Below are 21,078 nucleotides of genomic sequence, written 5' to 3' on the forward strand. Positions count from 1 at the left end.
TCTACTTCTAACTACTGGTTCATAAATGAATACGTTTGAAAATGGAATGCATCAACAGAACGGTGTTGGCAGTATAAAAATATCTACAGCACCTTGTATTCCCAGGTGGTCTCCCATCCAAGTACTAACCAGGCCCAACACTGCTTAGCTTCCAAGATCAGATGAGATTGGGCGTACCAAGTGTGGTGTGGCTGTAGATGAGCTTTGTGGTTTCTATTAGAACTTTTCTACTTCTAACTACTGGTTCATAAATGAACACGTTTGAAAATGGAATGCCTCAACAGAACGGTGTTGGTAGTATAAAAATATCTACAGCACCTTGTATTCCCAGGTGGTCTCCCATCCAAGTACTAACCAGGCCCAACACTGCTTAGCTTCCAAGTTCAGATGAGATTGGGCGTATCCAGTGTGGTGTGGCTGTAGATGAGCTTTGTGGTTTCTGTTAGAACTTTTCTACTTCTAACTACTGGTTCATAAATGAATACGTTTGAAAATGGAATGCATCAACAGAACGGTGTTGGCAGTATAAAAATATCTACAGCACCTTGTATTCCCAGGTGGTCTCCCATCCAAGTACTAACCAGGCCCAACACTGCTTAGCTTCCAAGATCAGATGAGATTGGGCGTACCAAGTGTGGTGTGGCTGTAGATGAGCTTTGTGGTTTCTGTTAGAACTTTTCTACTTCTAACTACTGGTTCATAAATGAATACGTTTGAAAATGGAATGCATCAACAGAACGGTGTTGGCAGTATAAAAATATCTACAGCACCTTGTATTCCCTGGTGGTCTCCCATCCAAGTACTAACCAGGCCCAACACTGCTTAGCTTCCAAGATCAGATGAGATTGGGCGTATCCAGTGTGGTGTTGCTGTAGATGAACTTTCTGGTTTCTGTTAGAACTTTTCTACTTCTAACTACTGGTTCATAAATGAATACGTTTTAAAATGGAATGAATCAACAGAACGGTGTTGGCAGTATAAAAATATCTACAGCACCTTGTATTCCGAGGTGGTCTCCCATCCAAGTACTAACCAGGCCCAACACTGCTTAGCTTCCAAGATCAGATGAGATTGGGCGTATCCAGTGTGGTGTGGCTGTAGATGAGCTTTATGGTTTCTGTTAGAACTTTTCTACTTCTAACTACTGGTTCATAAATGAATACGTTTTAAAATGGAATGCATCAACAGAACGGTATTGGCAGTATAAAATTATCTACAGCACCTTGTATTCCGAGGTGGTCTCCCATCCAAGTACTAACCAGGCCCAACACTGCTTAGCTTCCAAGATCAGATGAGATTGGGCGTATCCAGTGTGGTGTGGCTGTAGATGAGCTTTGTGGTTTCTGTTAGAACTTTTCTACTTCTAACTACTGGTTCATAAATGAATACGTTTTAAAATGGAATGCATCAACAGAACGGTGTTGGCAGTATAAAAATATCTACAGCACCTTGTATTCCCAGGTGGTCTCCCATCCAAGTACTAACCAGGCCCAACACTGCTTAGCTTCCAAGATCAGATGAGATAGGGCGTATCCAGTGTGGTGTTGCTGTAGATGAACTTTCTGGTTTCTGTTAGAACTTTTCTACTTCTAACTACTGGTTCATAAATGAACACGTTTTAAAATGGAATGCATCAACAGAACGGTGTTGGCAGTATAAAAATATCTACAGCACCTTGTATTCCGAGGTGGTCTCCCATCCAAGTACTAACCAGGCCCAACACTGCTTAGCTTCCAAGATCAGATGAGATTGGGCGTATCCAGTGTGGTGTGGCTGTAGATGAGCTTTGTGGTTTCTGTTAGAACTTTTCTACTTCTAACTACTGGTTCATAAATGAATACGTTTGAAAATGGAATGCATCAACAGAACGGTGTTGGCAGTATAAAAATATCTACAGCACCTTGTATTCCCAGGTGGTCTCCCATCCAAGTACTAACCAGGCCCAACACTGCTTAGCTTCCAAGATCAGATGAGATTGGGCGTACCAAGTGTGGTGTGGCTGTAGATGAGCTTTGTGGTTTCTGTTAGAACTTTTCTACTTCTAACTACTGGTTCATAAATGAATACGTTTTAAAATGGAATGCATCAACAGAACGGTGTTGGCAGTATAAAATTATCTACAGCACCTTGTATTCCCAGGTGGTCTCCCATCCAAGTACTAACCAGGCCCAACACTGCTTAGCTTTCAAGATCAGATGAGATTGGGCGTATCCAGTGTGGTGTGGCTGTAGATGAGCTTTGTGGTTTCTGTTAGAACTTTTCTACTTCTAACTACTGGTTCATAAATGAATACGTTTGAAAATGGAATGCATCAACAGAACGGTGTTGGCAGTATAAAAATATCTACAGCACCTTGTATTCCCAGGTGGTCTCCCATCCAAGTACTAACCAGGCCCAACACTGCTTAGCTTCCAAGATCAGATGAGATTGGGCGTACCAAGTGTGGTGTGGCTGTAGATGAGCTTTGTGGTTTCTGTTAGAACTTTTCTACTTCTAACTACTGGTTCATAAATGAATACGTTTGAAAATGGAATGCATCAACAGAACGGTGTTGGCAGTATAAAAATATCTACAGCACCTTGTATTCCCTGGTGGTCTCCCATCCAAGTACTAACCAGGCCCAACACTGCTTAGCTTCCAAGATCAGATGAGATTGGGCGTATCCAGTGTGGTGTTGCTGTAGATGAACTTTCTGGTTTCTGTTAGAACTTTTCTACTTCTAACTACTGGTTCATAAATGAATACGTTTTAAAATGGAATGAATCAACAGAACGGTGTTGGCAGTATAAAAATATCTACAGCACCTTGTATTCCGAGGTGGTCTCCCATCCAAGTACTAACCAAGCCCAACACTGCTTAGCTTCCAAGATCAGATGAGATTGGGCGTATCCAGTGTGGTGTGGCTGTAGATGAGCTTTATGGTTTCTGTTAGAACTTTTCTACTTCTAACTACTGGTTCATAAATGAATACGTTTTAAAATGGAATGCATCAACAGAACGGTGTTGGCAGTATAAAATTATCTACAGCACCTTGTATTCCGAGGTGGTCTCCCATCCAAGTACTAACCAGGCCCAACACTGCTTAGCTTCCAAGATCAGATGAGATTGGGCGTATCCAGTGTGGTGTGGCTGTAGATGAGCTTTGTGGTTTCTGTTAGAACTTTTCTACTTCTAACTACTGGTTCATAAATGAATACGTTTTAAAATGGAATGCATCAACAGAACGGTGTTGGCAGTATAAAAATATCTACAGCACCTTGTATTCCCAGGTGGTCTCCCATCCAAGTACTAACCAGGCCCAACACTGCTTAGCTTCCAAGATCAGATGAGATAGGGCGTATCCAGTGTGGTGTTGCTGTAGATGAACTTTCTGGTTTCTGTTAGAACTTTTCTACTTCTAACTACTGGTTCATAAATGAACACGTTTTAAAATGGAATGCATCAACAGAACGGTGTTGGCAGTATAAAAATATCTACAGCACCTTGTATTCCGAGGTGGTCTCCCATCCAAGTACTAACCAGGCCCAACACTGCTTAGCTTCCAAGATCAGATGAGATTGGGCGTATCCAGTGTGGTGTGGCTGTAGATGAGCTTTGTGGTTTCTGTTAGAACTTTTCTACTTCTAACTACTGGTTCATAAATGAATACGTTTGAAAATGGAATGCATCAACAGAACGGTGTTGGCAGTATAAAAATATCTACAGCACCTTGTATTCCCAGGTGGTCTCCCATCCAAGTACTAACCAGGCCCAACACTGCTTAGCTTCCAAGATCAGATGAGATTGGGCGTACCAAGTGTGGTGTGGCTGTAGATGAGCTTTGTGGTTTCTGTTAGAACTTTTCTACTTCTAACTACTGGTTCATAAATGAATACGTTTTAAAATGGAATGAATCAACAGAACGGTGTTGGCAGTATAAAAATATCTACAGCACCTTGTATTCCCAGGTGGTCTCCCATCCAAGTACTAACCAGGCCCAACATTGCTTAGCTTCCAAGATCAGATGAGATTGGGCGTATCCAGTGTGGTGTGGCTGTAGATGAGCTTTATGGTTTCTGTTAGAACTTTTCTACTTCTAACTACTGGTTCATAAATGAATACGTTTTAAAATGGAATGCATCAACAGAACGGTGTTGGCAGTATAAAATTATCTACAGCACCTTGTATTCCGAGGTGGTCTCCCATCCAAGTACTAACCAGGCCCAACACTGCTTAGCTTCCAAGATCAGATGAGATTGGGCGTATCCAGTGTGGTGTGGCTGTAGATGAGCTTTGTGGTTTCTGTTAGAACTTTTCTACTTCTAACTACTGGTTCATAAATTAATACGTTTTAAAATGGAATGCATCAACAGAACGGTGTTGGCAGTATAAAAATATCTACAGCACCTTGTATTCCCAGGTGGTCTCCCATCCAAGTACTAACCAGGCCCAACACTGCTTAGCTTCCAAGATCAGATGAGATAGGGCGTATCCAGTGTGGTGTTGCTGTAGATGAACTTTCTGGTTTCTGTTAGAACTTTTCTACTTCTAACTACTGGTTCATAAATGAATACGTTTTAAAATGGAATGCATCAACAGAACGGTGTTGGCAGTATAAAAATATCTACAGCACCTTGTATTCCGAGGTGGTCTCCCATCCAAGTACTAACCAGGCCCAACACTGCTTAGCTTCCAAGATCAGATGAGATTGGGCGTATCCAGTGTGGTGTGGCTGTAGATGAACTTTTTGGTTTCTGTTAGAACTTTTCTACTTCTAACTACTGGTTCATAAATGAATACGTTTTAAAATGGAATGCATCAACAGAACGGTGTTGGCAGTATAAAATTATCTACAGCACCTTGTATTCCCAGGTGGTCTCCCATCCAAGTACTAACCAGGCCCAACACTGCTTAGCTTTCAAGATCAGATGAGATTGGGCGTATCCAGTGTGGTGTGGCTGTAGATGAGCTTTGTGGTTTCTGTTAGAACTTTTCTACTTCTAACTACTGGTTCATAAATGAATACGTTTGAAAATGGAATGCATCAACAGAACGGTGTTGGCAGTATAAAAATATCTACAGCACCTTGTATTCCCAGGTGGTCTCCCATCCAAGTACTAACCAGGCCCAACACTGCTAAGCTTCCAAGATCAGATGAGATTGGACGTATCCAGTGTGGTGTGGCTGTAGATGAACTTTTTGGTTTCTGTTAGAACTTTTCTACTTCTAACTACTGGTTCATAAATGAATACGTTTTAAAATGGAATGCATCAACAGAACGGTGTTGGCAGTATAAAATTATCTACAGCACCTTGTATTCCCAGGTGGTCTCCCATCCAAGTACTAACCAGGCCCAACACTGCTTAGCTTTCAAGATCAGATGAGATTGGGCGTATCCAGTGTGGTGTGGCTGTAGATGAGCTTTGTGGTTTCTGTTAGAACTTTTCTACTTCTAACTACTGGTTCATAAATGAATACGTTTGAAAATGGAATGCATCAACAGAACGGTGTTGGCAGTATAAAAATATCTACAGCACCTTGTATTCCCAGGTGGTCTCCCATCCAAGTACTAACCAGGCCCAACACTGCTTAGCTTCCAAGATCAGATGAGATTGGGCGTACCAAGTGTGGTGTGGCTGTAGATGAGCTTTGTGGTTTCTATTAGAACTTTTCTACTTCTAACTACTGGTTCATAAATGAACACGTTTGAAAATGGAATGCCTCAACAGAACGGTGTTGGTAGTATAAAAATATCTACAGCACCTTGTATTCCCAGGTGGTCTCCCATCCAAGTACTAACCAGGCCCAACACTGCTTAGCTTCCAAGTTCAGATGAGATTGGGCGTATCCAGTGTGGTGTGGCTGTAGATGAGCTTTGTGGTTTCTGTTAGAACTTTTCTACTTCTAACTACTGGTTCATAAATGAATACGTTTGAAAATGGAATGCATCAACAGAACGGTGTTGGCAGTATAAAAATATCTACAGCACCTTGTATTCCCAGGTGGTCTCCCATCCAAGTACTTACCAGACCCAACACTGCTTAGCTTCCAAGATCAGATGAGATTGGGCGTATCCAGTGTGGTGTGGCTGTAAATGAGCTTTGAGGTTTCTGTTAGAACTTTTCTACTTCTAACTACTGGTTCATAAATGAATACGTTTGAAAATGGAATGCATCAACAGAACGGTGTTGGCAGTATAAAAATATCTACAGCACCTTGTATTCCCAGGTGGTCTCCCATCCAAGTACTAACCAGGCCCAACACTGCTAAGCTTCCAAGATCAGATGAGATTGGACGTATCCAGTGTGGTGTGGCTGTAGATGAACTTTTTGGTTTCTGTTAGAACTTTTCTACTTCTAACTACTGGTTCATAAATGAATACGTTTTAAAATGGAATGCATCAACAGAACGGTGTTGGCAGTATAAAATTATCTACATCACCGTGTATTCCCACGTAGTCTCCCATCCAAGTACTAACCAGGCCCAACACTGCTTAGCTTTCAAGATCAGATGAGATTGGGTGTATCCAGTGTGGTGTGGCTGTAGATGAGCTTTGTGGTTTCTGTTAGAACTTTTCTACTTCTAACTACTGGTTCATAAATGAATACGTTTGAAAATGGAATGCATCAACAGAATGGTGTTTGCAGTATAAAAATATCTACAGCACCTTGTATTCCCAGGTGGTCTCCCATCCAAGTACTAACCAGGCCCAACACTGCTTAGCTTCCAAGATCAGATGAGATTGGGCGTACCCAGTGTGGTGTGGCTGTAGATGAGCTTTGTGGTTTCTGTTAGAACTTTTCTACTTCTAACTACTGGTTCATAAATGAATACGTTTGAAAATGGAATGCATCAACAGAACGGTGTTGGCAGTATAAAAATATCTACAGCACCTTGTATTCCCAGGTGGTCTCCCATCCAAGTACTAACCAGGCCCAACACTGCTCAGCTTCCAAGATCAGATGAGATTGGGCGTATCCAGTGAGGTGTGGCTGTAGATGAGCTTTATGGTTTCTGTTAGAACTTTTCTACTTCTAACTACTGTTTCATAAATGAATACGTTTGAAAATGGAATGCATCAACAGAACGGTGTTGGTAGTATAAAAATATCTACAGCACCTTGTATTCCCAGGTGGTCTCCCATCCAAGTACTAACCAGATCCAACACTGCTTAGCTTCCAAGATCAGATGAGATTGGGCGTATCCAGTGTGGTGTGGCTGTAGATGAGCTTTGTGGTTTCTGTTAGAACTTTTCTACTTCTAACTACTGGTTCATAAATGAATACATTTTAAAATGGAATGCATCAACAGAACGGTGTTGGCAGTATAAAAATATCTACAGCACCTTGTATTCCGAGGTCGTCTCCCATCCAAGTACTAACCATGCCCAACACTGCTTAGCTTCCAAGATCAGATGAGATTGGGCGTATCCAGTGTGGTGTGGCTGTAGATGAGCTTTGTGGTTTCTGTTAGAACTTTTCTACTTCTAACTACTGGTTCATAAATGAATACGTTTTAAAATGGAATGCATCAACAGAACGGTGTTGGCAGTATAAAAATATCTACAGCACCTTGTATTCCCAGGTGGTCTCCCATCCAAGTACTAACCAGGCCCAACACTGCTTAGCTTCCAAGATCAGATGAGATTGGGCGTATCCAGTGTGGTGTTGCTATAGATGAACTTTCTGGTTTCTGTTAGAACTTTTCTACTTCTAACTACTGGTTCATAAATGAATACGTTTTAAAATGGAATGCATCAACAGAACGGTGTTGGCAGTATAAGAATATCTACAGCACCTTATATTCCGAGGTGGTCTCCCATCCAAGTACTAACCAGGCCCAACACTGCTTAGCTTCCAAGATCAGATGAGATTGGGCGTATCCAGTGTGGTGTGGCTGTAGATGAGCTTTATGGTTTCTGTTAGAACTTTTCTACTTCTAACTACTGTTTCATAAATGAACACGTTTGAAAATGGAATGCCTCAACAGAACGGTGTTGGTAGTATAAAAATATCTACAGCACCTTGTATCCCCAGGTGGTCTCCCATCCAAGTACTAACCAGGCCCAACACTGCTTAGCTTCCAAGATCAGATGAGATTGGGCGTATCCAGTGTGGTGTGGCAGTAGATGAGCTTCGTGGTTTCTGTTAGAACTTTTCTACTTCTAACTACTGGTTCATAAATGAATACGTTTGAAAATGGAATGCATCAACAGAACGGTGTTGGCAGTATAAAAATATCTACAGCACCTTGTATTCCCAGGTGGTCTCCCATCCAAGTACTAACCAGGCCCAACACTGCTAAGCTTCCAAGATCAGATGAGATTGGACGTATCCAGTGTGGTGTGGCTGTAGATGAACTTTTTGGTTTCTGTTAGAACTTTTCTACTTCTAACTACTGGTTCATAAATGAATACGTTTTAAAATGGAATGCATCAACAGAACGGTGTTGGCAGTATAAAATTATCTACAGCACCTTGTATTCCCAGGTGGTCTCCCATCCAAGTACTAACCAGGCCCAACACTGCTTAGCTTTCAAGATCAGATGAGATTGGGCGTATCCAGTGTGGTGTGGCTGTAGATGAGCTTTGTGGTTTCTGTTAGAACTTTTCTACTTCTAACTACTGGTTCATAAATGAATACGTTTGAAAATGGAATGCATCAACAGAACGGTGTTGGCAGTATAAAAATATCTACAGCACCTTGTATTCCCAGGTGGTCTCCCATCCAAGTACTAACCAGGCCCAACACTGCTTAGCTTCCAAGATCAGATGAGATTGGGCGTACCAAGTGTGGTGTGGCTGTAGATGAGCTTTGTGGTTTCTGTTAGAACTTTTCTACTTCTAACTACTGGTTCATAAATGAATACGTTTGAAAATGGAATGCATCAACAGAACGGTGTTGGCAGTATAAAAATATCTACAGCACCTTGTATTCCCTTGTGGTCTCCCATCCAAGTACTAACCAGGCCCAACACTGCTTAGCTTCCAAGATCAGATGAGATTGGGCGTATCCAGTGTGGTGTTGCTGTAGATGAACTTTCTGGTTTCTGTTAGAACTTTTCTACTTCTAACTACTGGTTCATAAATGAATACGTTTGAAAATGGAATGCATCAACAGAACGGTGATGGCAGTATAAAAACATCTACAGCACCTTGTATTCCCAGGTGGTCTCCCATCCAAGTACTAACCAGGCCCAACACTGCTTAGCTTCCAAGATCAGATGAGATTGGGCGTATCCAGTGTGGTGTTGCTGTAGATGAACTTTCTGGTTTCTGTTAGAACTTTTCTACTTCTAACTACTGGTTCATAAATGAATACGTTTTAAAATGGAATGCATCAACAGAACGGTGTTGGCAGTATAAAAATATCTACAGCACCTTGTATTCCGAGGTCGTCTCCCATCCAAGTACTAACCATGCCCAACACTGCTTAGCTTCCAAGATCAGATGAGATTGGGCGTATCCAGTGTGGTGTGGCTGTAGATGAGCTTTGTGGTTTCTGTTAGAACTTTTCTACTTCTAACTACTGGTTCATAAATGAATACGTTTTAAAATGGAATGCATCAACAGAACGGTGTTGGCAGTATAAAAATATCTACAGCACCTTGTATTCCCAGGTGGTCTCCCATCCAAGTACTAACCAGGCCCAACACTGCTTAGCTTCCAAGATCAGATGAGATTGGGCGTATCCAGTGTGGTGTTGCTATAGATGAACTTTCTGGTTTCTGTTAGAACTTTTCTACTTCTAACTACTGGTTCATAAATGAATACGTTTTAAAATGGAATGCATCAACAGAACGGTGTTGGCAGTATAAGAATATCTACAGCACCTTATATTCCGAGGTGGTCTCCCATCCAAGTACTAACCAGGCCCAACACTGCTTAGCTTCCAAGATCAGATGAGATTGGGCGTATCCAGTGTGGTGTGGCTGTAGATGAGCTTTATGGTTTCTGTTAGAACTTTTCTACTTCTAACTACTGTTTCATAAATGAACACGTTTGAAAATGGAATGCCTCAACAGAACGGTGTTGGTAGTATAAAAATATCTACAGCACCTTGTATCCCCAGGTGGTCTCCCATCCAAGTACTAACCAGGCCCAACACTGCTTAGCTTCCAAGATCAGATGAGATTGGGCGTATCCAGTGTGGTGTGGCAGTAGATGAGCTTCGTGGTTTCTGTTAGAACTTTTCTACTTCTAACTACTGGTTCATAAATGAATACGTTTGAAAATGGAATGCATCAACAGAACGGTGTTGGCAGTATAAAAATATCTACAGCACCTTGTATTCCCAGGTGGTCTCCCATCCAAGTACTAACCAGGCCCAACACTGCTAAGCTTCCAAGATCAGATGAGATTGGACGTATCCAGTGTGGTGTGGCTGTAGATGAACTTTTTGGTTTCTGTTAGAACTTTTCTACTTCTAACTACTGGTTCATAAATGAATACGTTTTAAAATGGAATGCATCAACAGAACGGTGTTGGCAGTATAAAATTATCTACAGCACCTTGTATTCCCAGGTGGTCTCCCATCCAAGTACTAACCAGGCCCAACACTGCTTAGCTTTCAAGATCAGATGAGATTGGGCGTATCCAGTGTGGTGTGGCTGTAGATGAGCTTTGTGGTTTCTGTTAGAACTTTTCTACTTCTAACTACTGGTTCATAAATGAATACGTTTGAAAATGGAATGCATCAACAGAACGGTGTTGGCAGTATAAAAATATCTACAGCACCTTGTATTCCCAGGTGGTCTCCCATCCAAGTACTAACCAGGCCCAACATTGCTTAGCTTCCAAGATCAGATGAGATTGGGCGTACCAAGTGTGGTGTGGCTGTAGATGAGCTTTGTGGTTTCTGTTAGAACTTTTCTACTTCTAACTACTGGTTCATAAATGAATACATTTGAAAATGGAATGCATCAACAGAACGGTGTTGGCAGTATAAAAATATCTACAGCACCTTGTATTCCCTTGTGGTCTCCCATCCAAGTACTAACCAGGCCCAACACTGCTTAGCTTCCAAGATCAGATGAGATTGGGCGTATCCAGTGTGGTGTTGCTGTAGATGAACTTTCTGGTTTCTGTTAGAACTTTTCTACTTCTAACTACAGGTTCATAAATGAATACGTTTGAAAATGGAATGCATCAACAGAACGGTGATGGCAGTATAAAAACATCTACAGCACCTTGTATTCCCAGGTGGTCTCCCATCCAAGTACTAACCAGGCCCAACACTGCTTAGCTTCCAAGATCAGATGAGATTGGGCGTATCCAGTGTGGTGTTGCTGTAGATGAACTTTCTGGTTTCTGTTAGAACTTTTCTACTTCTAACTACTGGTTCATAAATGAATACGTTTTAAAATGGAATGAATCAACAGAACAGTGTTGGCAGTATAAAAATATCTACAGCACCTTGTATTCCGAGGTGGTCTCCCATCCAAGTACTAACCAGGCCCAACACTGCTTAGCTTCCAAGATCAGATGAGATTGGGCGTATCCAGTGTGGTGTGGCTGTAGATGAGCTTTATGGTTTCTGTTAGAACTTTTCTACTTCTAACTACTGGTTCATAAATGAATACGTTTGAAAATGGAATGCATCAACAGAACGGTGTTGGCAGTATAAAATTATCTACAGCACCTTGTATTCCGAGGTGGTCTCCCATCCAAGTACTAACCAGGCCCAACACTGCTTAGCTTCCAAGATCAGATGAGATTGGGCGTATCCAGTGTGGTGTGGCTGTAGATGAGCTTTGTGGTTTCTGTTAGAACTTTTCTACTTCTAACTACTGGTTCATAAATGAATACGTTTTAAAATGGAATGCATCAACAGAACGGTGTTGGCAGTATAAAAATATCTACAGCACCTTGTATTCCCAGGTGGTCTCCCATCCAAGTACTAACCAGGCCCAACACTGCTTAGCTTCCAAGATCAGATGAGATAGGGCGTATCCAGTGTGGTGTTGCTGTAGATGAACTTTCTGGTTTCTGTTAGAACTTTTCTACTTCTAACTACTGGTTCATAAATGAATACGTTTTAAAATGGAATGCATCAACAGAACGGTGTTGGCAGTATAAAAATATCTACAGCATCTTGTATTCCGAGGTGGTCTCCCATCCAAGTACTAACCAGGCCCAACACTGCTTAGCTTCCAAGATCAGATGAGATTGGGCGTATCCAGTGTGGTGTGGCTGTAGATGAACTTTTTGGTTTCTGTTAGAACTTTTCTACTTCTAACTACTGGTTCATAAATGAATACGTTTTAAAATGGAATGCATCAACAGAACGGTGTTGGCAGTATAAAATTATCTACAGCACCTTGTATTCCCAGGTGGTCTCCCATCCAAGTACTAACCAGGCCCAACACTGCTTAGCTTTCAAGATCAGATGAGATTGGGCGTATCCAGTGTGGTGTGGCTGTAGATGAGATTTGTGGTTTCTGTTAGAACTTTTCTACTTCTAACTACTGGTTCATAAATGAATACGTTTGAAAATGGAATGCATCAACAGAACGGTGTTGGCAGTATAAAAATATCTACAGCACCTTGTATTCCCAGGTGGTCTCCCATCCAAGTACTAACCAGGCCCAACACTGCTTAGCTTCCAAGATCAGATGAGATTGGGCGTACCAAGTGTGGTGTGGCTGTAGATGAGCTTTGTGGTTTCTGTTAGAACTTTTCTACTTCTAACTACTGGTTCATAAATGAATACGTTTTAAAATGGAATGCATCAACAGAACGGTGTTGGCAGTATAAAATTATCTACAGCACCTTGTATTCCCAGGTGGTCTCCCATCCAAGTACTAACCAGGCCCAACACTGCTTAGCTTCCAAGATCAGATGAGATTGGGCGTATCCAGTGTGGTGTTGCTGTAGATGAACTTTCTGGTTTCTGTTAGAACTTTTCTACTTCTAACTACTGGTTCATAAATGAATACGTTTTAAAATGGAATGAATCAACAGAACGGTGTTGGCAGTATAAAAATATCTACAGCACCTTGTATTCCGAGGTGGTCTCCCATCCAAGTACTAATCAGGCCCAACACTGCTTAGCTTCCAAGATCAGATGAGATTGGGCGTATCCAGTGTGGTGTGGCTGTAGATGAGCTTTATGGTTTCTGTTAGAACTTTTCTACTTCTAACTACTGGTTCATAAATGAATACGTTTTAAAATGGAATGCATCAACAGAACGGTGTTGGCAGTATAAAATTATCTACAGCACCTTGTATTCCGAGGTGGTCTCCCATCCAAGTACTAACCAGGCCCAACACTGCTTAGCTTCCAAGATCAGATGAGATTGGGCGTATCCAGTGTGGTGTGGCTGTAGATGAGCTTTGTGGTTTCTGTTAGAACTTTTCTACTTCTAACTACTGGTTCATAAATGAATACGTTTTAAAATGGAATGCATCAACAGAACGGTGTTGGCAGTATAAAAATATCTACAGCACCTTGTATTCCCAGGTGGTCTCCCATCCAAGTACTAACCAGGCCCAACACTGCTTAGCTTCCAAGATCAGATGAGATAGGGCGTATCCAGTGTGGTGTTGCTGTAGATAAACTTTCTGGTTTCTGTTAGAACTTTTCTACTTCTAACTACTGGTTCATAAATGAATACGTTTTAAAATGGAATGCATCAACAGAACGGTGTTGGCAGTATAAAAATATCTACAGCACCTTGTATTCCGAGGTGGTCTCCCATCCAAGTACTAACCAGGCCCAACACTGCTTAGCTTCCAAGATCAGATGAGATTGGGCGTATCCAGTGTGGTGTGGCTGTAGATGAACTTTTTGGTTTCTGTTAGAACTTTTCTACTTCTAACTACTGGTTCATAAATGAATACGTTTTAAAATGGAATGCATCAACAGAACGGTGTTGGCAGTATAAAATTATCTACTGCACCTTGTATTCCCAGGTGGTCTCCCATCCAAGTACTAACCAGGCCCAACACTGCTTAGCTTTCAAGATCAGATGAGATTGGGCGTATCCAGTGTGGTGTGGCTGTAGATGAGCTTTGTGGTTTCTGTTAGAACTTTTCTACTTCTAACTACTGGTTCATAAATGAATACGTTTGAAAATGGAATGCATCAACAGAACGGTGTTGGCAGTATAAAAATACCTACAGCACCTTGTATTCCCAGGTGGTCTCCCATCCAAGTACTAACCAGGCCCAACACTGCTTAGCTTCCAAGATCAGATGAGATTGGGCGTATCCAGTGTGGTGTGGCTGTAGATGAGCTTTGTGGTTTCTGTTAGAACATTTCTACTTCTAACTACTGGTTCATAAATGAATACGTTTGAAAATGGAATGCATCAACAGAACGGTGTTGGCAGTATAAAAATATCTACAGCACCTTGTATTCCCAGGTGGTCTCCCATCCAAGTACTAACCAGGCCCAACACTGCTTAGCTTCCAAGACCAGATGAGATTGGGCGTATCCAGTGTGGTGTTGCTGTAAATGAACTTTTTGGTTTCTGTTAGAACTTTTCTACTTCTAACTACTGGTTCATAAATGAATATGTTTTAAAATGGAATGCATCAACAGAACGGTGTTGGCAGTATAAAATTATCTACAGCACCTTGTATTCCCAGGTGGTCTCCCATCCATGTACTAACCAGGCCCAACACTGCTTAGCTTCCAAGATCAGATGAGATTGGGCGTATCCAGTGTGGTGTGGCTGTAGATGAGCTTTGTGGTTTCTGTTAGAACTTTTCTACTTCTAACTACTGGTTCATAAATGAATACGTTTGAAAATGGAATGCATCAACAGAACGGTGTTGGCAGTATAAAAATATCTACAGCACCTTGTATTCCAAGGTGGTCTCCCATCCAAGTACTAACCAGGCCCAACACTGCTTAGCTTCCAAGATCAGATGAGATTGGGCGTACCCAGTGTGGTGTGGCTGTAGATGAGCTTTGTGGTTTCTGTTAGAACTTTTCTACTTCTAACTACTGGTTCATAAATGAATACGTTTGAAAATGGAATGCATCAACAGAACGGTGTTGGCAGTATAAAAATAACTACAGCACCTTGTATTCCCAGGTGGTCTCCCATCCAAGTACTAACCAGGCCCAACACTGCTTAGCTTCCAAGATCAGATGAGATTGGGCGTATCCAGTGTGGTGTGGCTGTAGATGAGCTTTGTGGTTTCTGTTAGAACTTTTCTACTTCTAACTACTGGTTCATAAATGAATACGTTTGAAAATGGAATGCATCAACAGAACGGTGTTGGCAGTATAAAAATATCTACAGCACCTTGTATTCCCAGGTGGTCTCCCATCCAAGTACTAACCAGGCCCAACACTGCTAAGCTTCCAAGATCAGATGAGATTGGGCGTATCCAGTGTGGTGTGGCTGTAGATGAGCTTTTTGGTTTCTGTTAGAACTTTTCTACTTCTAACTACTGGTTCATAAATGAATACGTTTGAAAATGGAATGCATCAACAGAACGGTGTTGGCAGTATAAAAATATCTACAGCACCTTGTATTCCCAGGTGGTCTCCCATCCAAGTACTAACCAGGCCCAACACTGCTTAGCTTCCAAGATCAGATGAGATTGGGCGTACCCAGTGTGGTGTGGCTGTAGATGAGCTTTGTGGTTTCTGTTAGAACTTTTCTACTTCTAACTACTGGTTCATAAATGAATACGTTTGAAAATGGAATGCATCAACAGAACGGTGTTGGCAGTATAAAAATAACTACAGCACCTTGTATTCCCAGGTGGTCTCCCATCCAAGTACTAACCAGGCCCAACACTGCTTAGCTTCCAAGATCAGATGAGATTGGGCGTATCCAGTGTGGTGTTGCTGTAGATGAACTTTCTGGTTTCTGTTAGAACTTTTCTACTTCTAACTACTGGTTCATAAATGAATACGTTTTAAAATGGAATGCATCAACAGAACGGTGTTGGCAGTATAAAAATATCTACAGCACCTTGTATTCCCAGGTGGTCTCCCATCCAAGTACTAACCAGGCCCAACACTGCTTAGCTTCCAAGATCAGATGAGATTGGGCATACCCAGTGTGGTGTGGCTGTAGATGAGCTTTGTGGTTTCTGTTAGAACTTTTCTACTTCTTACTACTGGTTCATAAATGAATACGTTTGAAAATGGAATGCATCAACAGAACGGTGTTGGCAGTATAAAAATAACTACAGCACCTTGTATTCCCAGGTGGTCTCCCATCCAAGTACTAACCAGGCCCAACACTGCGTAGCTTCCAAGATCAGATGAGATTGGGCGTATCCAGTGTGGTGTGGCTGTAGATGAGCTTTGTGGTTTCTGTTAGAACTTTTCTACTTTTAACTACTGGTTCATAAATGAATACGTTTGAAAATGGAATGCATCAACAGAACGGTGTTGGCAGTATAAAAATATCTACAGCACCTTGTATTCCCAGGTGGTCTCCCATCCAAGTACTAACCAGGCCCAACACTGCTTAGTTTCCAAGAACAGATGAGATTGGGCGTATCCAGTGTGGTGTTGCTGTAGATGAACTTTCTGGTTTCTGTTAGAACTTTTCTACTTCTAACTACTGGTTCATAAATGAATACGTTTTAAAATGGAATGCATCAACAGAACGGTGTTGGCAGTATAAAATTATCTACAGCACCTTGTATTCCCAGGTAGTCTCCCATCCAAATACTAACCAGGCACAACACTGTTTAGCTTCCAAGATCAGATGAGATTGGGCGTATCCAGTGTGGTGTGGCTGTAGATGAGCTTTGTGGTTTCTGTTAGAACTTTTCTACTTCTAACTACTGGTTCATAAATGAATACGTTTTAAAATGGAATCCATCAACAGAACGGTGTTGGCAGTATAAAAATATCTACAGTACTTTGTATTCCCAGGTGGTCTCCCATCCAAGTACTAACCAGGCCCAACACTGCTTAGCTTCCAAGATCAGATGAGATTGGACGTATCCAGTGTAGTGTGGCTGTAGATGAACTTTTTGGTTTCTGTTAGAACTTTTCTACTTCTAACTCCTGGTTCATAAATGAATACGTTTAAAAATGGAATGCATCAACAGAACGGTGTTTTCAGTATAAAAATATCTACAGCACCTTGTATTACCGGGTGGTCTCCCATCCAAGTACTAACCAGGCCCAACACTGCTTAGCTTCCAAGATCAGATGAGATTGGGCGTACCCAGTGTGGTGTGGCTGTAGATGAGCTTTGTGGTTTCTGTTAGAACTTTTCTACTTCTAACTACTGGTTCATAAATGAATACGTTTGAAAATGGAATGCATCAACAGAACGGTGTTGGCAGTATAAAAATACCTACAGCACCTTGTATTCCCAGGTGGTCTCCCATCCAAGTACTAACCAGGCCCAACACTGCTTAGCTTCCAAGATCAGATGAGATTGGGCGTATCCAGTGTGGTGTGGCTGTAGATGAGCTTTGTGGTTTCTGTTAGAACATTTCTACTTCTAACTACTGGTTCATAAATGAATACGTTTGAAAATGGAATGCATCAACAGAACGGTGTTGGCAGTATAAAAATATCTACAGCACCTTGTATTCCCAGGTGGTCTCCCATCCAAGTACTAACCAGGCCCAACACTGCTTAGCTTCCAAGACCAGATGAGATTGGGCGTATCCAGTGTGGTGTTGCTGTAGATGAACTTTCTGGTTTCTGTTAGAACTTTTCTACTTCTAACTACTGGTTCATAAATGAACACGTTTTAAAATGGAATGCATCAACAGAACGGTGTTGGCAGTATAAAAATATCTACAGCACCTTGTATTCCGAGGTGGTCTCCCATCCAAGTACTAACCAGGCCCAACACTGCTTAGCTTCCAAGATCAGATGAGATTGGGCATATCCAGTGTGGTGTGGCTGTAGATGAGCTTTGTGGTTTCTGTTAGAACTTTTCTACTTCTAACTACTGGTTCATAAATGAATACGTTTGAAAATGGAATGCATCAACAGAACGGTGTTGGCAGTATAAAAATATCTACAGCACCTTGTATTCCCAGGTGGTCTCCCATCCAAGTACTAACCAGGCCCAACACTGCTAAGCTTCCAAGATCAGATGAGATTGGACGTATCCAGTGTGGTGTGGCTGTAGATGAACTTTTTGGTTTCTGTTAGAACTTTTCTACTTCTAACTACTGGTTCATAAATGAATATGTTTTAAAATGGAATGCATCAACAGAACGGTGTTGGCAGTATAAAATTATCTACAGCACCTTGTATTCCCAGGTGGTCTCCCATCCATGTACTATCCAGGCCCAACACTGCTTAGCTTCCAAGATCAGATGAGATTGGGCGTATCCTGTGTGGTGTGGCTGTAGATGAGCTTTGTGGTTTCTGTTAGAACTTTTCTACTTCTAACTACTGGTTCATAAATGAATACGTTTGAAAATGGAATGCATCAACAGAACGGTGTTGGCAGTATAAAAATATCTACAGCACCTTGTATTCCAAGGTGGTCTCCCATCCAAGTACTAACCAGGCCCAACACTGCTTAGCTTCCAAGATCAGATGAGATTGGGCGTACCCAGTGTGGTGTGGCTGTAGATGAGCTTTGTGGTTTCTGTTAGAACTTTTCTACTTCTAACTACTGGTTCATAAATGAATACGTTTGAAAATGGAATGCATCAACAGAACGGTGTTGGCAGTATAAAAATAACTACAGCACCTTGTATTCCCAGGTGGTCTCCCATCCAAGTACTAACCAGGCACAACACTGCTTAGCTTCCAAGATCAGATGAGATTGGGCGTATCCAGTGTGGTGTGGCTGTAGATGAGCTTTGTGGTTTCTGTTAGAACTTTTCTACTTCTAACTACTGGTTCATAAATGAATACGTTTGAAAATGGAATGCATCAACAGAACGGTGTTGGCAGTATAAAAATATCTACAGCACCTTGTATTCCCAGGTGGTCTCCCATTCAAGTACTAACCAGGCCCAACACTGCTAAGCTTCCAAGATCAGATGAGATTGGGCGTATCCAGTGTGGTGTGGCTGTAGATGAGCTTTGTGGTTTCTGTTAGAACTTTTCTACTTCTAACTACTGGTTCATAAATGAATACGTTTGAAAATGGAATGCATCAACAGAACGGTGTTGGCAGTATAAAAATATCTACAGCACCTTGTATTCCCAGGTGGTCTCCCATCCAAGTACTAACCAGGCCCAACACTGCTTAGCTTCCAAGATCAGATGAGATTGGGCGTACCCAGTGTGGTGTGGCTGTAGATGAGCTTTGTGGTTTCTGTTAGAACTTTTCTACTTCTAACTACTGGTTCATAAATGAATACGTTTTAAAATGGAATGCATCAACAGAACGGTGTTGGCAGTATAAAAATATCTACAGCACCTTGTATTCCCAGGTGGTCTCCCATCCAAGTACTAACCAGGCCCAACACTGCTTAGCTTCCAAGATCAGATGAGATTGGGCGTATCCAGTGTGGTGTTGCTGTAGATGAACTTTCTGGTTTCTGTTAGAACTTTTCTACTTCTAACTACTGGTTCATAAATGAATACGTTTTAAAATGGAATGCATCAACAGAACGGTGTTGGCAGTATAAAAATATCTACAGCACCTTGTATTCCCAGGTGGTCTCCCATCCAAGTACTAACCAGGCCCAACACTGCTTAGCTTCCAAGATCAGATGAGATTGGGCATACCCAGTGTGGTGTGGCTGTAGATGAGCTTTGTGGTTTCTGTTAGAACTTTTCTACTTCTAACTACTGGTTCATAAATGAATACGTTTGAAAATGGAATGCATCAACAGAACGGTGTTGGCAGTATAAAAATAACTACAGCACCTTGTATTCCCAGGTGGTCTCCCATCCAAGTACTAACCAGGCCCAACACTGCTTAGCTTCCAAGATCAGATGAGATTGGGCGTATCCAGTGTGGTGTGGCTGTAGATGAGCTTTGTGGTTTCTGTTAGAACTTTTCTACTTTTAACTACTGGTTCATAAATGAATACGTTTGAAAATGGAATGCATCAACAGAACGGTGTTGGCAGTATAAAAATATCTACAGCACCTTGTATTCCCAGGTGGTCTCCCATCCAAGTACTAACCAGGCCCAACACTGCTTAGTTTCCAAGAACAGATGAGATTGGGCGTATCCAGTGTGGTGTTGCTGTAGATGAACTTTCTGGTTTCTGTTAGAACTTTTCTACTTCTAACTACTGGTTCATAAATGAATACGTTTTAAAATGGAATGCATCAACAGAACGGTGTTGGCAGTATAAAATTATCTACAGCACCTTGTATTCCCAGGTAGTCTCCCATCCAAATACTAACCAGGCACAACACTGTTTAGCTTCCAAGATCAGATGAGATTGGGCGTATCCAGTGTGGTGTGGCTGTAGATGAGCTTTGTGGTTTCTGTTAGAACTTTTCTACTTCTAACTACTGGTTCATAAATGAATACGTTTTAAAATGGAATCCATCAACAGAACGGTGTTGGCAGTATAAAAATATCTACAGCACCTTGTATTGCCAGGTGGTCTCCCATCCAAGTACTAACCAGGCCCAACACTGCTTAGCTTCCAAGATCAGATGAGATTGGACGTATCCAGTGTGGTGTGGCTGTAGATGAACTTTTTGGTTTCTGTTATAACTTTTCTACTTCTAACTCCTGGTTCATAAATGAATACGTTTAAAAATGGAATGCATCAACAGAACGGTGTTTTCAGTATAAAAATATCTACAGCACCTTGTATTACCGGGTGGTCTCCCATCCAAGTACTAACCAGGCCCAACACTGCTTAGTTTCCAAGAACAGATGAGATTGGGCGTATCCAGTGTGGTGTTGCTGTAGATGAACTTTCTGGTTTCTGTTAGAACTTTTCTACTTCTAACTACTGGTTCATAAATGAATACGTTTTAAAATGGAATGCATCAACAGAACGGTGTTGGCAGTATAAAATTATCTACAGCACCTTGTATTCCCAGGTAGTCTCCCATCCAAATACTAACCAGGCACAACACTGTTTAGCTTCCAAGATCAGATGAGATTGGGCGTATCCAGTGTGGTGTTGCTGTAGATGAACTTTCTGGTTTCTGTTAGAACTTTTCTACTTCTAACTACTGGTTCATAAATGAATACGTTTTAAAATGGAATGCATCAACAGAA

At 41.6% G+C, this 21,078-nt stretch overlaps 81 non-coding genes and 12 pseudogenes across 81 annotated transcripts; all 93 read right to left on the reverse strand.

Moving 5' to 3' along the window:
- Positions 1-80: 80 nt before the first annotated feature.
- On the reverse strand, positions 81-199 carry LOC135064303 (5S ribosomal RNA). The gene has a single exon (XR_010250613.1). It is a non-coding gene; the product is annotated as a 5S ribosomal RNA (ribosomal RNA).
- A 107-nt stretch (positions 200-306) lies between these two features.
- On the reverse strand, positions 307-425 carry LOC134895333 (5S ribosomal RNA). Its single transcript, XR_010171895.1, has one exon. It is a non-coding gene; the product is annotated as a 5S ribosomal RNA (ribosomal RNA).
- A 107-nt stretch (positions 426-532) lies between these two features.
- On the reverse strand, positions 533-651 carry LOC135064305 (5S ribosomal RNA). Its single transcript, XR_010250614.1, has one exon. It is a non-coding gene; the product is annotated as a 5S ribosomal RNA (ribosomal RNA).
- A 107-nt stretch (positions 652-758) lies between these two features.
- Positions 759-877, reverse strand: LOC135065250 (5S ribosomal RNA). Its single transcript, XR_010251534.1, has one exon. It is a non-coding gene; the product is annotated as a 5S ribosomal RNA (ribosomal RNA).
- Positions 878-984: 107 nt separating this feature from the next.
- On the reverse strand, positions 985-1,103 carry LOC135061986 (5S ribosomal RNA). The gene has a single exon (XR_010248351.1). It is a non-coding gene; the product is annotated as a 5S ribosomal RNA (ribosomal RNA).
- A 107-nt stretch (positions 1,104-1,210) lies between these two features.
- Positions 1,211-1,329, reverse strand: LOC135061987 (5S ribosomal RNA). The gene has a single exon (XR_010248352.1). It is a non-coding gene; the product is annotated as a 5S ribosomal RNA (ribosomal RNA).
- Positions 1,330-1,436: 107 nt separating this feature from the next.
- LOC135067899 (5S ribosomal RNA) lies at positions 1,437-1,555 on the reverse strand. Its single transcript, XR_010254106.1, has one exon. It is a non-coding gene; the product is annotated as a 5S ribosomal RNA (ribosomal RNA).
- A 107-nt stretch (positions 1,556-1,662) lies between these two features.
- On the reverse strand, positions 1,663-1,781 carry LOC135061942 (5S ribosomal RNA). The gene has a single exon (XR_010248307.1). It is a non-coding gene; the product is annotated as a 5S ribosomal RNA (ribosomal RNA).
- Positions 1,782-1,888: 107 nt separating this feature from the next.
- Positions 1,889-2,007, reverse strand: LOC135064306 (5S ribosomal RNA). The gene has a single exon (XR_010250615.1). It is a non-coding gene; the product is annotated as a 5S ribosomal RNA (ribosomal RNA).
- Positions 2,008-2,114: 107 nt separating this feature from the next.
- Positions 2,115-2,233, reverse strand: LOC135061625 (5S ribosomal RNA). Its single transcript, XR_010248001.1, has one exon. It is a non-coding gene; the product is annotated as a 5S ribosomal RNA (ribosomal RNA).
- Positions 2,234-2,340: 107 nt separating this feature from the next.
- Positions 2,341-2,459, reverse strand: LOC135064308 (5S ribosomal RNA). Its single transcript, XR_010250617.1, has one exon. It is a non-coding gene; the product is annotated as a 5S ribosomal RNA (ribosomal RNA).
- Positions 2,460-2,566: 107 nt separating this feature from the next.
- LOC135065252 (5S ribosomal RNA) lies at positions 2,567-2,685 on the reverse strand. Its single transcript, XR_010251535.1, has one exon. It is a non-coding gene; the product is annotated as a 5S ribosomal RNA (ribosomal RNA).
- Positions 2,686-2,792: 107 nt separating this feature from the next.
- LOC135066056 (5S ribosomal RNA) lies at positions 2,793-2,911 on the reverse strand. The gene has a single exon (XR_010252316.1). It is a non-coding gene; the product is annotated as a 5S ribosomal RNA (ribosomal RNA).
- Positions 2,912-3,018: 107 nt separating this feature from the next.
- Positions 3,019-3,137, reverse strand: LOC135061988 (5S ribosomal RNA). Its single transcript, XR_010248353.1, has one exon. It is a non-coding gene; the product is annotated as a 5S ribosomal RNA (ribosomal RNA).
- A 107-nt stretch (positions 3,138-3,244) lies between these two features.
- On the reverse strand, positions 3,245-3,363 carry LOC135067900 (5S ribosomal RNA). Its single transcript, XR_010254107.1, has one exon. It is a non-coding gene; the product is annotated as a 5S ribosomal RNA (ribosomal RNA).
- Positions 3,364-3,470: 107 nt separating this feature from the next.
- Positions 3,471-3,589, reverse strand: LOC135061989 (5S ribosomal RNA). Its single transcript, XR_010248354.1, has one exon. It is a non-coding gene; the product is annotated as a 5S ribosomal RNA (ribosomal RNA).
- A 107-nt stretch (positions 3,590-3,696) lies between these two features.
- On the reverse strand, positions 3,697-3,815 carry LOC135064309 (5S ribosomal RNA). The gene has a single exon (XR_010250618.1). It is a non-coding gene; the product is annotated as a 5S ribosomal RNA (ribosomal RNA).
- A 107-nt stretch (positions 3,816-3,922) lies between these two features.
- Positions 3,923-4,041, reverse strand: LOC135062945 (5S ribosomal RNA). The gene has a single exon (XR_010249287.1). It is a non-coding gene; the product is annotated as a 5S ribosomal RNA (ribosomal RNA).
- A 107-nt stretch (positions 4,042-4,148) lies between these two features.
- Positions 4,149-4,267, reverse strand: LOC135061990 (5S ribosomal RNA). Its single transcript, XR_010248355.1, has one exon. It is a non-coding gene; the product is annotated as a 5S ribosomal RNA (ribosomal RNA).
- A 107-nt stretch (positions 4,268-4,374) lies between these two features.
- On the reverse strand, positions 4,375-4,493 carry LOC135067901 (5S ribosomal RNA). The gene has a single exon (XR_010254108.1). It is a non-coding gene; the product is annotated as a 5S ribosomal RNA (ribosomal RNA).
- A 107-nt stretch (positions 4,494-4,600) lies between these two features.
- Positions 4,601-4,719, reverse strand: LOC135061991 (5S ribosomal RNA). Its single transcript, XR_010248356.1, has one exon. It is a non-coding gene; the product is annotated as a 5S ribosomal RNA (ribosomal RNA).
- Positions 4,720-4,826: 107 nt separating this feature from the next.
- On the reverse strand, positions 4,827-4,945 carry LOC135061626 (5S ribosomal RNA). Its single transcript, XR_010248002.1, has one exon. It is a non-coding gene; the product is annotated as a 5S ribosomal RNA (ribosomal RNA).
- Positions 4,946-5,052: 107 nt separating this feature from the next.
- Positions 5,053-5,171, reverse strand: LOC134885769 (5S ribosomal RNA). The gene has a single exon (XR_010169875.1). It is a non-coding gene; the product is annotated as a 5S ribosomal RNA (ribosomal RNA).
- A 107-nt stretch (positions 5,172-5,278) lies between these two features.
- LOC135061628 (5S ribosomal RNA) lies at positions 5,279-5,397 on the reverse strand. Its single transcript, XR_010248004.1, has one exon. It is a non-coding gene; the product is annotated as a 5S ribosomal RNA (ribosomal RNA).
- A 107-nt stretch (positions 5,398-5,504) lies between these two features.
- LOC135064310 (5S ribosomal RNA) lies at positions 5,505-5,623 on the reverse strand. The gene has a single exon (XR_010250620.1). It is a non-coding gene; the product is annotated as a 5S ribosomal RNA (ribosomal RNA).
- Positions 5,624-5,730: 107 nt separating this feature from the next.
- LOC134895452 (5S ribosomal RNA) lies at positions 5,731-5,849 on the reverse strand. The gene has a single exon (XR_010171908.1). It is a non-coding gene; the product is annotated as a 5S ribosomal RNA (ribosomal RNA).
- A 107-nt stretch (positions 5,850-5,956) lies between these two features.
- LOC135068688 (5S ribosomal RNA) lies at positions 5,957-6,075 on the reverse strand. The gene has a single exon (XR_010254882.1). It is a non-coding gene; the product is annotated as a 5S ribosomal RNA (ribosomal RNA).
- Positions 6,076-6,182: 107 nt separating this feature from the next.
- On the reverse strand, positions 6,183-6,301 carry LOC134885770 (5S ribosomal RNA). The gene has a single exon (XR_010169876.1). It is a non-coding gene; the product is annotated as a 5S ribosomal RNA (ribosomal RNA).
- Positions 6,302-6,408: 107 nt separating this feature from the next.
- On the reverse strand, positions 6,409-6,527 carry LOC134889055 (5S ribosomal RNA; annotated as a pseudogene).
- A 107-nt stretch (positions 6,528-6,634) lies between these two features.
- Positions 6,635-6,753, reverse strand: LOC135059486 (5S ribosomal RNA). Its single transcript, XR_010245887.1, has one exon. It is a non-coding gene; the product is annotated as a 5S ribosomal RNA (ribosomal RNA).
- Positions 6,754-6,860: 107 nt separating this feature from the next.
- Positions 6,861-6,979, reverse strand: LOC135068126 (5S ribosomal RNA). The gene has a single exon (XR_010254334.1). It is a non-coding gene; the product is annotated as a 5S ribosomal RNA (ribosomal RNA).
- Positions 6,980-7,086: 107 nt separating this feature from the next.
- Positions 7,087-7,205, reverse strand: LOC135067425 (5S ribosomal RNA). The gene has a single exon (XR_010253641.1). It is a non-coding gene; the product is annotated as a 5S ribosomal RNA (ribosomal RNA).
- A 107-nt stretch (positions 7,206-7,312) lies between these two features.
- Positions 7,313-7,431, reverse strand: LOC134892199 (5S ribosomal RNA; annotated as a pseudogene).
- Positions 7,432-7,538: 107 nt separating this feature from the next.
- LOC135063232 (5S ribosomal RNA) lies at positions 7,539-7,657 on the reverse strand. Its single transcript, XR_010249566.1, has one exon. It is a non-coding gene; the product is annotated as a 5S ribosomal RNA (ribosomal RNA).
- A 107-nt stretch (positions 7,658-7,764) lies between these two features.
- LOC135066134 (5S ribosomal RNA) lies at positions 7,765-7,883 on the reverse strand. Its single transcript, XR_010252390.1, has one exon. It is a non-coding gene; the product is annotated as a 5S ribosomal RNA (ribosomal RNA).
- Positions 7,884-7,990: 107 nt separating this feature from the next.
- LOC134884334 (5S ribosomal RNA) lies at positions 7,991-8,109 on the reverse strand. The gene has a single exon (XR_010168486.1). It is a non-coding gene; the product is annotated as a 5S ribosomal RNA (ribosomal RNA).
- A 107-nt stretch (positions 8,110-8,216) lies between these two features.
- LOC134885771 (5S ribosomal RNA) lies at positions 8,217-8,335 on the reverse strand. Its single transcript, XR_010169877.1, has one exon. It is a non-coding gene; the product is annotated as a 5S ribosomal RNA (ribosomal RNA).
- Positions 8,336-8,442: 107 nt separating this feature from the next.
- On the reverse strand, positions 8,443-8,561 carry LOC135061629 (5S ribosomal RNA). Its single transcript, XR_010248005.1, has one exon. It is a non-coding gene; the product is annotated as a 5S ribosomal RNA (ribosomal RNA).
- Positions 8,562-8,668: 107 nt separating this feature from the next.
- On the reverse strand, positions 8,669-8,787 carry LOC135064311 (5S ribosomal RNA). Its single transcript, XR_010250621.1, has one exon. It is a non-coding gene; the product is annotated as a 5S ribosomal RNA (ribosomal RNA).
- Positions 8,788-8,894: 107 nt separating this feature from the next.
- On the reverse strand, positions 8,895-9,013 carry LOC135066637 (5S ribosomal RNA). The gene has a single exon (XR_010252880.1). It is a non-coding gene; the product is annotated as a 5S ribosomal RNA (ribosomal RNA).
- A 107-nt stretch (positions 9,014-9,120) lies between these two features.
- On the reverse strand, positions 9,121-9,239 carry LOC135061519 (5S ribosomal RNA). Its single transcript, XR_010247895.1, has one exon. It is a non-coding gene; the product is annotated as a 5S ribosomal RNA (ribosomal RNA).
- A 107-nt stretch (positions 9,240-9,346) lies between these two features.
- Positions 9,347-9,465, reverse strand: LOC134892201 (5S ribosomal RNA; annotated as a pseudogene).
- A 107-nt stretch (positions 9,466-9,572) lies between these two features.
- On the reverse strand, positions 9,573-9,691 carry LOC135063233 (5S ribosomal RNA). Its single transcript, XR_010249567.1, has one exon. It is a non-coding gene; the product is annotated as a 5S ribosomal RNA (ribosomal RNA).
- Positions 9,692-9,798: 107 nt separating this feature from the next.
- LOC135066135 (5S ribosomal RNA) lies at positions 9,799-9,917 on the reverse strand. Its single transcript, XR_010252391.1, has one exon. It is a non-coding gene; the product is annotated as a 5S ribosomal RNA (ribosomal RNA).
- Positions 9,918-10,024: 107 nt separating this feature from the next.
- Positions 10,025-10,143, reverse strand: LOC134884336 (5S ribosomal RNA). The gene has a single exon (XR_010168487.1). It is a non-coding gene; the product is annotated as a 5S ribosomal RNA (ribosomal RNA).
- Positions 10,144-10,250: 107 nt separating this feature from the next.
- Positions 10,251-10,369, reverse strand: LOC134885772 (5S ribosomal RNA). Its single transcript, XR_010169878.1, has one exon. It is a non-coding gene; the product is annotated as a 5S ribosomal RNA (ribosomal RNA).
- Positions 10,370-10,476: 107 nt separating this feature from the next.
- Positions 10,477-10,595, reverse strand: LOC135061630 (5S ribosomal RNA). The gene has a single exon (XR_010248006.1). It is a non-coding gene; the product is annotated as a 5S ribosomal RNA (ribosomal RNA).
- A 107-nt stretch (positions 10,596-10,702) lies between these two features.
- On the reverse strand, positions 10,703-10,821 carry LOC134885132 (5S ribosomal RNA). The gene has a single exon (XR_010169255.1). It is a non-coding gene; the product is annotated as a 5S ribosomal RNA (ribosomal RNA).
- A 107-nt stretch (positions 10,822-10,928) lies between these two features.
- Positions 10,929-11,047, reverse strand: LOC135066638 (5S ribosomal RNA). The gene has a single exon (XR_010252881.1). It is a non-coding gene; the product is annotated as a 5S ribosomal RNA (ribosomal RNA).
- A 107-nt stretch (positions 11,048-11,154) lies between these two features.
- LOC135061520 (5S ribosomal RNA) lies at positions 11,155-11,273 on the reverse strand. Its single transcript, XR_010247896.1, has one exon. It is a non-coding gene; the product is annotated as a 5S ribosomal RNA (ribosomal RNA).
- Positions 11,274-11,380: 107 nt separating this feature from the next.
- LOC135061943 (5S ribosomal RNA) lies at positions 11,381-11,499 on the reverse strand. The gene has a single exon (XR_010248308.1). It is a non-coding gene; the product is annotated as a 5S ribosomal RNA (ribosomal RNA).
- Positions 11,500-11,606: 107 nt separating this feature from the next.
- Positions 11,607-11,725, reverse strand: LOC135061992 (5S ribosomal RNA). The gene has a single exon (XR_010248357.1). It is a non-coding gene; the product is annotated as a 5S ribosomal RNA (ribosomal RNA).
- Positions 11,726-11,832: 107 nt separating this feature from the next.
- LOC135067903 (5S ribosomal RNA) lies at positions 11,833-11,951 on the reverse strand. The gene has a single exon (XR_010254109.1). It is a non-coding gene; the product is annotated as a 5S ribosomal RNA (ribosomal RNA).
- Positions 11,952-12,058: 107 nt separating this feature from the next.
- Positions 12,059-12,177, reverse strand: LOC134884921 (5S ribosomal RNA). The gene has a single exon (XR_010169052.1). It is a non-coding gene; the product is annotated as a 5S ribosomal RNA (ribosomal RNA).
- Positions 12,178-12,284: 107 nt separating this feature from the next.
- LOC135061631 (5S ribosomal RNA) lies at positions 12,285-12,403 on the reverse strand. The gene has a single exon (XR_010248007.1). It is a non-coding gene; the product is annotated as a 5S ribosomal RNA (ribosomal RNA).
- A 107-nt stretch (positions 12,404-12,510) lies between these two features.
- On the reverse strand, positions 12,511-12,629 carry LOC135064312 (5S ribosomal RNA). The gene has a single exon (XR_010250622.1). It is a non-coding gene; the product is annotated as a 5S ribosomal RNA (ribosomal RNA).
- A 107-nt stretch (positions 12,630-12,736) lies between these two features.
- LOC135059911 (5S ribosomal RNA) lies at positions 12,737-12,855 on the reverse strand. Its single transcript, XR_010246307.1, has one exon. It is a non-coding gene; the product is annotated as a 5S ribosomal RNA (ribosomal RNA).
- Positions 12,856-12,962: 107 nt separating this feature from the next.
- Positions 12,963-13,081, reverse strand: LOC135063578 (5S ribosomal RNA). Its single transcript, XR_010249905.1, has one exon. It is a non-coding gene; the product is annotated as a 5S ribosomal RNA (ribosomal RNA).
- Positions 13,082-13,188: 107 nt separating this feature from the next.
- LOC135061993 (5S ribosomal RNA) lies at positions 13,189-13,307 on the reverse strand. Its single transcript, XR_010248358.1, has one exon. It is a non-coding gene; the product is annotated as a 5S ribosomal RNA (ribosomal RNA).
- Positions 13,308-13,414: 107 nt separating this feature from the next.
- LOC135067904 (5S ribosomal RNA) lies at positions 13,415-13,533 on the reverse strand. The gene has a single exon (XR_010254110.1). It is a non-coding gene; the product is annotated as a 5S ribosomal RNA (ribosomal RNA).
- A 107-nt stretch (positions 13,534-13,640) lies between these two features.
- On the reverse strand, positions 13,641-13,759 carry LOC135061994 (5S ribosomal RNA). The gene has a single exon (XR_010248359.1). It is a non-coding gene; the product is annotated as a 5S ribosomal RNA (ribosomal RNA).
- Positions 13,760-13,866: 107 nt separating this feature from the next.
- Positions 13,867-13,985, reverse strand: LOC135070433 (5S ribosomal RNA). Its single transcript, XR_010256599.1, has one exon. It is a non-coding gene; the product is annotated as a 5S ribosomal RNA (ribosomal RNA).
- A 107-nt stretch (positions 13,986-14,092) lies between these two features.
- Positions 14,093-14,211, reverse strand: LOC134901522 (5S ribosomal RNA). The gene has a single exon (XR_010175012.1). It is a non-coding gene; the product is annotated as a 5S ribosomal RNA (ribosomal RNA).
- A 107-nt stretch (positions 14,212-14,318) lies between these two features.
- On the reverse strand, positions 14,319-14,437 carry LOC135069820 (5S ribosomal RNA). Its single transcript, XR_010256002.1, has one exon. It is a non-coding gene; the product is annotated as a 5S ribosomal RNA (ribosomal RNA).
- A 107-nt stretch (positions 14,438-14,544) lies between these two features.
- Positions 14,545-14,663, reverse strand: LOC135063423 (5S ribosomal RNA). Its single transcript, XR_010249755.1, has one exon. It is a non-coding gene; the product is annotated as a 5S ribosomal RNA (ribosomal RNA).
- A 107-nt stretch (positions 14,664-14,770) lies between these two features.
- Positions 14,771-14,889, reverse strand: LOC135066604 (5S ribosomal RNA). Its single transcript, XR_010252847.1, has one exon. It is a non-coding gene; the product is annotated as a 5S ribosomal RNA (ribosomal RNA).
- Positions 14,890-14,996: 107 nt separating this feature from the next.
- On the reverse strand, positions 14,997-15,115 carry LOC135059181 (5S ribosomal RNA). Its single transcript, XR_010245594.1, has one exon. It is a non-coding gene; the product is annotated as a 5S ribosomal RNA (ribosomal RNA).
- Positions 15,116-15,222: 107 nt separating this feature from the next.
- Positions 15,223-15,341, reverse strand: LOC135066300 (5S ribosomal RNA). The gene has a single exon (XR_010252552.1). It is a non-coding gene; the product is annotated as a 5S ribosomal RNA (ribosomal RNA).
- A 107-nt stretch (positions 15,342-15,448) lies between these two features.
- On the reverse strand, positions 15,449-15,567 carry LOC135059487 (5S ribosomal RNA). Its single transcript, XR_010245888.1, has one exon. It is a non-coding gene; the product is annotated as a 5S ribosomal RNA (ribosomal RNA).
- Positions 15,568-15,674: 107 nt separating this feature from the next.
- On the reverse strand, positions 15,675-15,793 carry LOC135064609 (5S ribosomal RNA). Its single transcript, XR_010250915.1, has one exon. It is a non-coding gene; the product is annotated as a 5S ribosomal RNA (ribosomal RNA).
- A 107-nt stretch (positions 15,794-15,900) lies between these two features.
- LOC135064331 (5S ribosomal RNA) lies at positions 15,901-16,019 on the reverse strand. The gene has a single exon (XR_010250640.1). It is a non-coding gene; the product is annotated as a 5S ribosomal RNA (ribosomal RNA).
- Positions 16,020-16,126: 107 nt separating this feature from the next.
- LOC135070524 (5S ribosomal RNA) lies at positions 16,127-16,245 on the reverse strand. Its single transcript, XR_010256686.1, has one exon. It is a non-coding gene; the product is annotated as a 5S ribosomal RNA (ribosomal RNA).
- A 107-nt stretch (positions 16,246-16,352) lies between these two features.
- Positions 16,353-16,471, reverse strand: LOC134888812 (5S ribosomal RNA; annotated as a pseudogene).
- A 107-nt stretch (positions 16,472-16,578) lies between these two features.
- Positions 16,579-16,697, reverse strand: LOC134892137 (5S ribosomal RNA; annotated as a pseudogene).
- Positions 16,698-16,804: 107 nt separating this feature from the next.
- On the reverse strand, positions 16,805-16,923 carry LOC134891744 (5S ribosomal RNA; annotated as a pseudogene).
- A 107-nt stretch (positions 16,924-17,030) lies between these two features.
- On the reverse strand, positions 17,031-17,149 carry LOC134887198 (5S ribosomal RNA; annotated as a pseudogene).
- Positions 17,150-17,256: 107 nt separating this feature from the next.
- Positions 17,257-17,375, reverse strand: LOC134901523 (5S ribosomal RNA). The gene has a single exon (XR_010175013.1). It is a non-coding gene; the product is annotated as a 5S ribosomal RNA (ribosomal RNA).
- A 107-nt stretch (positions 17,376-17,482) lies between these two features.
- On the reverse strand, positions 17,483-17,601 carry LOC135066378 (5S ribosomal RNA). The gene has a single exon (XR_010252625.1). It is a non-coding gene; the product is annotated as a 5S ribosomal RNA (ribosomal RNA).
- Positions 17,602-17,708: 107 nt separating this feature from the next.
- On the reverse strand, positions 17,709-17,827 carry LOC135066938 (5S ribosomal RNA). Its single transcript, XR_010253171.1, has one exon. It is a non-coding gene; the product is annotated as a 5S ribosomal RNA (ribosomal RNA).
- Positions 17,828-17,934: 107 nt separating this feature from the next.
- LOC134885773 (5S ribosomal RNA) lies at positions 17,935-18,053 on the reverse strand. The gene has a single exon (XR_010169879.1). It is a non-coding gene; the product is annotated as a 5S ribosomal RNA (ribosomal RNA).
- Positions 18,054-18,160: 107 nt separating this feature from the next.
- Positions 18,161-18,279, reverse strand: LOC134885267 (5S ribosomal RNA). Its single transcript, XR_010169384.1, has one exon. It is a non-coding gene; the product is annotated as a 5S ribosomal RNA (ribosomal RNA).
- Positions 18,280-18,386: 107 nt separating this feature from the next.
- LOC135066605 (5S ribosomal RNA) lies at positions 18,387-18,505 on the reverse strand. Its single transcript, XR_010252848.1, has one exon. It is a non-coding gene; the product is annotated as a 5S ribosomal RNA (ribosomal RNA).
- Positions 18,506-18,612: 107 nt separating this feature from the next.
- LOC134884547 (5S ribosomal RNA) lies at positions 18,613-18,731 on the reverse strand. The gene has a single exon (XR_010168691.1). It is a non-coding gene; the product is annotated as a 5S ribosomal RNA (ribosomal RNA).
- A 107-nt stretch (positions 18,732-18,838) lies between these two features.
- On the reverse strand, positions 18,839-18,957 carry LOC135069866 (5S ribosomal RNA). Its single transcript, XR_010256047.1, has one exon. It is a non-coding gene; the product is annotated as a 5S ribosomal RNA (ribosomal RNA).
- Positions 18,958-19,064: 107 nt separating this feature from the next.
- LOC135059489 (5S ribosomal RNA) lies at positions 19,065-19,183 on the reverse strand. The gene has a single exon (XR_010245890.1). It is a non-coding gene; the product is annotated as a 5S ribosomal RNA (ribosomal RNA).
- A 107-nt stretch (positions 19,184-19,290) lies between these two features.
- Positions 19,291-19,409, reverse strand: LOC135059912 (5S ribosomal RNA). Its single transcript, XR_010246308.1, has one exon. It is a non-coding gene; the product is annotated as a 5S ribosomal RNA (ribosomal RNA).
- A 107-nt stretch (positions 19,410-19,516) lies between these two features.
- On the reverse strand, positions 19,517-19,635 carry LOC135064332 (5S ribosomal RNA). Its single transcript, XR_010250641.1, has one exon. It is a non-coding gene; the product is annotated as a 5S ribosomal RNA (ribosomal RNA).
- Positions 19,636-19,742: 107 nt separating this feature from the next.
- On the reverse strand, positions 19,743-19,861 carry LOC135059182 (5S ribosomal RNA). The gene has a single exon (XR_010245595.1). It is a non-coding gene; the product is annotated as a 5S ribosomal RNA (ribosomal RNA).
- A 107-nt stretch (positions 19,862-19,968) lies between these two features.
- Positions 19,969-20,087, reverse strand: LOC134888813 (5S ribosomal RNA; annotated as a pseudogene).
- Positions 20,088-20,194: 107 nt separating this feature from the next.
- LOC134892138 (5S ribosomal RNA) lies at positions 20,195-20,313 on the reverse strand (annotated as a pseudogene).
- A 107-nt stretch (positions 20,314-20,420) lies between these two features.
- Positions 20,421-20,539, reverse strand: LOC134887730 (5S ribosomal RNA; annotated as a pseudogene).
- A 107-nt stretch (positions 20,540-20,646) lies between these two features.
- Positions 20,647-20,765, reverse strand: LOC134894631 (5S ribosomal RNA; annotated as a pseudogene).
- Positions 20,766-20,872: 107 nt separating this feature from the next.
- LOC134893768 (5S ribosomal RNA) lies at positions 20,873-20,991 on the reverse strand (annotated as a pseudogene).
- Positions 20,992-21,078: the final 87 nt, after the last annotated feature.

Source organism: Pseudophryne corroboree, chromosome 3 (assembly GCF_028390025.1).
Source record: "Pseudophryne corroboree isolate aPseCor3 chromosome 3, aPseCor3.hap2, whole genome shotgun sequence".
In the NCBI taxonomy this organism is placed as follows: domain Eukaryota; kingdom Metazoa; phylum Chordata; class Amphibia; order Anura; family Myobatrachidae; genus Pseudophryne; species Pseudophryne corroboree.